Below are 6,000 nucleotides of genomic sequence, written 5' to 3'. Positions count from 1 at the left end.
GGATTAAAAATAGGTCCCTGTTTGCTGAGTAGACTAAAACATTCTTTCGTCTGGCTGCCCTGCCATGCAGGAATTGACTTTTTCCTGGTGAGAAATTCGAGTTAATTATAAAATCTATAGTATATTAGAGGTATGCACAGTAAAATACATGATTTTGATTTAAGTTACTGTATATTAGGAAATGCCCCCTGCCTCCACAAAACCACCTATCATTTTGCAATGGGAAGTGGAGGCCCAGCCCCCATCTGACAGCACCACTGCAGGAGAAACTTCCACATCTGAATACCCTCAGGGAAATTCCAGGGACACAAGGTGAAAATCGAAATCGCGGCTGTCTGGAAGAGGAGGCAAGCACTGCCCCCGGCCCCAGACATCTTCTTTGACCATCGTCTGGTGTTTTCTCCCCACTCTTTGCAGGAGGAGCTGGGAGGAGGAAAGCTCCTCTAGCCCCACTGGCCCTTCAGCCACCAGCTTATCAATTGTATCTTCTTGGACCACATGCAAAGGTCAAACCCACTGACATTTTGGTTCACTTTTTACCGCTGGTCCCGCAGAAGAGGAAAATCAGGCTGTGGCATCAAGTTGAAGGGCATGTAGAGCAGAGGGCTCTGCAGGCAACTCGGCTGCATGGCTGCTGACCTGGTCATGTGGGTTTTTTTGTTTCACCTGTCCTAATCTGTTCCCTTAAAACAAACAAACAAAAAAAAAACCCCAACAACATCAAGACACTGCCAAACCAAAGTTTAATTCCTCTCTGTGCATTTTGTAAGGTCATCCCCCGTGCCCACCATAAGCATTGTAGCCAGTGTGGATAATATCCCACAGTCTGATGGAGGGGTTCAAAGGAACTGGCTACAAAGGGTGAAAAAAGCTGGAGGCCACAGAGATGGGGCCACAGCTTCCTGATGACACCGGTACTGCTCAGAGCTGGACTTGAGCAAGAGCTCCCTTTAAACCTGTCTTTCCTTTCAAGAAATCTCTGAATTAAATGAAGAAGCAGTTTTTGCCTGAGTCATTGGCCTTTGTGACTTCCCCAGGACCCCAAGCCCTTTCAGCTCAGATGCTCAGCTGCCAGAATAAGAAGCAACCTAATTTCACCTCTGAATGGGAAGGGAAACGGCGTATCTATAAAAGACCTAAACCTACCAAGCTGGGGAGCCCTTTTTGAGGACAGCAGGGCTTACTAATTCACTCCATGCCCCAGCACCAGCAGCCAGATGGGGTGAGGATGGTGGTGTGCTGGGGACCATGGGGGCAGCTCATGCCAGAGAAAGGTCAGGATGCAGCACAGCAAAAAAAAACAACTGCAAGGGAGCCCTTGGGTGGAAACCATCCACCGTAAATTAAATGGATAGGTCCAAGCATGAGATGCCCAGGCTCTCCTTGTGGAGAAACACTAAAAGGCAATTCACTTGCCTCCTCTCAGGGCTTGCCTGGGTCAAGATGCCTCAGGTGCTGGCAGTACCGATCCTTCCCTGCAATGAGTTTGCAGGTCAGCATCCTGCTTCCAGCAAGCCAGGCAGTCCTGACCTCTCTGAACACAGTCTCACACATCCCACACCACAGCAAGTCCCTGTTCCCTCCATCCGCCAGTCCTGCACAAGGCTCCCACCGCCCTGCTGAAATTTCCAGAGAAGGTTGCAAGCTGGCAGGAACCCCTGTCTGCTCCACTGTTACGGCCCTGTGAACCGCAACACCAGCAGCCAGACAGAATTGGGGGACAATAGGACAATAGGACAACAAGGGGAAGAAGTCTACTAACTCTCAGGGCCACTGAGGATGAGGAGGATGTCCCAGGCACCTACCCATCAGCAGGTCTCTGCCTACCCCTCGTGGCAGGGGGGTGCATCTCTTGTTTTCCTGGATACTCCTGCCTGAAGAGTTAAGCCTGTCCTGGGATGCCTGTTCAGGATTTTACAAGGAGGAAGCTCTTTCAGGGCCTTGCTGTGACTGTCAGATGCTGCTTTACCATTTACCTATGTGTTTCCTTGTGTCACGGTTTAACCCCAGCCAGCAACTAAGCACCACACAGCTGCTCGCTCACTGCCCGCACCCTGGGATGGGGAAGAGAATCGGAAGAGTAAAAGTGACAAAACTCATGGGTTGAGATAATGACAGTTTAACAGTTAAAGCAAAAGGGGTGCATGGAAGCAAAGCAAAACAAGGGATTCATTCACCACTTCCTACCAGCAGGCAGGTGCTCAGCCATCCCTGAGAAAGGCAGGCTCCAGCACATGTAACTCTTACTTGGGAAGACAAGCGCCGTAACACTGAATGTCCCCATAATGCTGAATGTGTTCCCCCCCTTCCTTCTGCTTCCTCCGGCTTATAGGACTCAGCATGACATCCGATGGTACAGAATATCCCTTTGGCTGGTTCAGGTCAGCTGTCCTGGTTGTGTCCCCTCCCAGTTTCTTGTGCCCCTCCATCCCTCTCGCTGGCAGGGCCCAAGAACCGAAAAGTCCTTGACTCAGTACAAACACAACCCAGCACCAGCCAAAAACATCCATGTGCTGTCAACATTGTTCTCACACCAAATCCAAAACACAGCATTGCACCAATTACTAAGAAGAAAATCATCTCAGCTGAAACCAGGACACCTTGTTACTCCCATTTTTGTTGCTGCTCTTCCCCATTTTCCCTTTCACCCAGGAGATGAAAACCAAACCTGTGCATGAAAAACCCTGGCACTGTAAGGGGTTTACATAGGGAGAAGGAGGAAGCTGCAGGGTGCCCCAAGGGCTGTTGTCTTCCTCAAAGCAGGTAGGGATAGAAACACAAGGATGGGTGGTGGGAGGGGAAGAGGTACAGAGCTGACCTCCCTCTCCAGCCCCCCAGCCCTCTCTGAAGTCAGATTTTCCTGAAATGTAAGAACAACAGTTGGTCAGACCATACTATAACATACCTTAATTAAAAAAAAAAAAAGGAAAACTAACTTTCTCCAAAATCTGCTGAGAGATTCGAGGTCAGATCTGGAGCCAGTGCCCCCTGGCTGCCCCCATCTCAGGGTGCCAGCCCAGACCCTCAGGCTGGCAGACTGTACCAATGGCATACAGGGACAGTGCAGCCTTGCAGGCAGCCTATGGCCAAGGTGCCTATGGATAGCATGCAGGCAAGTGGGTTTTAGGGCATTTGGTAGGACTGTGCCTCAGCAGGGTCAGTGCTGACAGCATTGGCTCTTGGCTTCTTTCTCGTTATCTGTTCTTTCTTCATCAACAATGTTCACATTCATTTATTTCATTATTTTATTCAGATTACACCATCATAGATTTCTACTTCAGCACTTGTAGTTTTAATAGACAGTTCTGTGAATATATGTATTTTTTCCTGCGACTTACTGTAACATTTATATTGCTAGATGCACACTTAGGGGAGCCTAGCATAAAAAAGAGGCTCAGTTGAATAGTGTAAGTACAGTTTATTCCATGAAGGGAAGCAGGAGACATCAGAGAGCTTCTCAGCTCTTTCTCAGCATAAGTGCCTGCGATTCTGTGATTTATTCTGCTCTAAACCTACAGTAACTGTAGTTACTCAGTATTTCTGTGAATTTACATCACTGGCATTTCACTGGGTGCCTTGTGACTATGGCCTTTAGCTCTGTGTTTGGGGGCTAATGGATTAGTTATGCATTATTCGCCACCTGTAAGAAATGCTGTTCCAATCTCTACCAAAATATTTGGCTTCTGTGGAGGACAGGGTGAAAGGCAATGGTACCTGATCTTCCTTCTAGTGCTGTGGGACGTGAAGCAGGAAGGACTCTCCTGCCAAAAGACCTTTGCGTGGATGAGAGGATCAGGTCCTGCATGCCAAAACAAGCACAAAATGTTTCTACCTGCAGTTCGCTGCAGTGTTAGAAATCAAAGCCGCAGTCGGCAGTAACTTCAGCTCTGTGTTACCCAGAGCCAAAGCCAGTAAATCTCCAGCAGCACTGTCAGACGAGTCCTTCTCACTTCCAGAGCAGGAAAGAGCCAGAACCGACCACTGGCAGTGTTAATCGGGGATTTCTGTTCTTGCAGACTATCTGACTTCAGTTTACTCCTTGTCTCTTGTGACACAAATCCCAGAACACATGCTAATAACCATGATTTACGGCTGGAGCCGCGTCGTTTTACTGTATCATGTAATTGTTATCCTGTTGAAGGGCTGGGCTTTCTGAAGAATATTCATGGGCTGTAGCTCATCAGCTGTGCATACAGCATGTGTCCTCTCTGCTCCAGGGCCCAGGCAGTGACATCTGCTAAAACCAGGTTTATTTGAAAATCCCAGTGGTAGGGGTCGGTAGTCTGATTCTGCATGCCCCTCCTAAGCCTACATATTACAAATGCAAAGCAAGAGAAGTTACTTTCCTGATTTACCAGAATATAAGGGTTTAACTCCTAATTTGCAGGTGTTAGTGGTGGCAAGCAGAGGCAGCTGCTTCTCATCTGTGCACCTGCAGAAACAGCACAGTCTTTATGACCTTGAGGCTGAGAGAATTCACGGGGGCTTGGATCACCATATATTTGCCGTATCCTTCTAGGATTCCTACAAGTGGCCACGGTGGGTTGCAGAGAGGTAGGCAGCCCCTCAGTTGAAGCTGATGTCAACCACCATGGTGGCATCCAGGCTTCTGGATGCAGCCCTTCAAACTACAGACACTGCTGAGAGGAGTATTACTGGCTCTGCCCGCCCTTACAGAACTGGTGGGATGCAATAGGCACAAAGGCCGCATAACAGGAGACCACTCAAGAGTCTTCTGTGTGATTTACGGCAACCAATTGCTTTCCAAACACCTTTGCAAGTGCAAAGTGCAGAAATGGAGTTATTTTAGGAGATTGTTTTCTCTACAGGAGTAGTGGTTATAAATAGAAATTTGGAGATCTAGTCTGGACACAACTTCAATGACAGAAATAGGTGAAACAATCTGCCTGGTTTCAATGGGCTTCTTCTGCGATTATTGCCCATAATTATTTTTTTTTGAGAGAGATAATATTGTATTTATTATATTTATTATATTTAATGTAAAAATGCATAGAATGTCTATAATAATAATAGTAGTGTGTATAACGTACACATTATTACGAAAGTAGTTACTATTCTTCTTGGATCTGTAAATAGGTCCCCATATCCGTATATGCATATATACACACATATAGCTGCTTTTTTAGCCTTTAAGGAAGTGTGGACTCCCACCAGCCCAACCTGCCCTAGCTGGGTGGTATTGACCCGTATCTCTGCACATCGCAGCACCCATGGTGCCAGTGGGCCCCTCTGCTCCAACAAAACAGGGAGCCTGCAGAGACGGGAAGACTTCAGACTCTCCTGGGCTGTGGGTCTGACAGCTCCTGAGATCACATATTGCTTTGTAAAGTCCTGCCACAAAGTCAGATCTAAACAAAGTAGAGGCACCATCGGAAGCCTTTGATTGCAGTGGACTATAGCGTAGGAGATTATAAATCCCGTAGGATCAAGCAGGCGTTGCCTAGAGGGAAAGATTCCCTCTACAAGCACAAATATCTTGAAGATAGCAAAGGAAAGCTGAGGCTGACTAAGCTCATATTTACATAGTATTCTCTCCAGACCCACTGTGGTGTGGAAATTCCCCTGCAATGTCTGTGTATAAAAATCTCTCTAGCCTTATGTACGTAACACTCCCCTACCTTTTGGGATATGTGCAGGGAGCTTACAAATGGAATTAATTTAGTTGACATTTTGCAGTACAGCACAGAGTTTAATCCTCATTTGATGGCATTGCACTCTCTGCCTTCTGCGGCTGCCCAGGGAGTTACAGCCGTGCAAATAATACCATTTTCCTTCAGATGATCCCATAGGGAAGGTGTCACCTCTGAACATATCTCTGCAGCACCCAGCAGAGCTGCCTGGGATCCTGCGTCCCACCAGATGCTCTCAGCAAAAGAGCTTGCCAGTGTTCTCCTGGCCACCCTTGCACCCAACCCAAGGGCCATTGTCACAGAAATGGTGAAGTCAGATTGATTTTTAATGGGGGATGATGGGAGAGTT

Source organism: Falco peregrinus, chromosome 4, assembly GCF_023634155.1.
Source record: "Falco peregrinus isolate bFalPer1 chromosome 4, bFalPer1.pri, whole genome shotgun sequence".
Classification (NCBI taxonomy): Eukaryota; Metazoa; Chordata; class Aves; order Falconiformes; family Falconidae; genus Falco; species Falco peregrinus.
The sequence above is the reverse complement of the archived record's forward strand: the minus strand, read 5'-3'. Positions refer to the sequence as shown.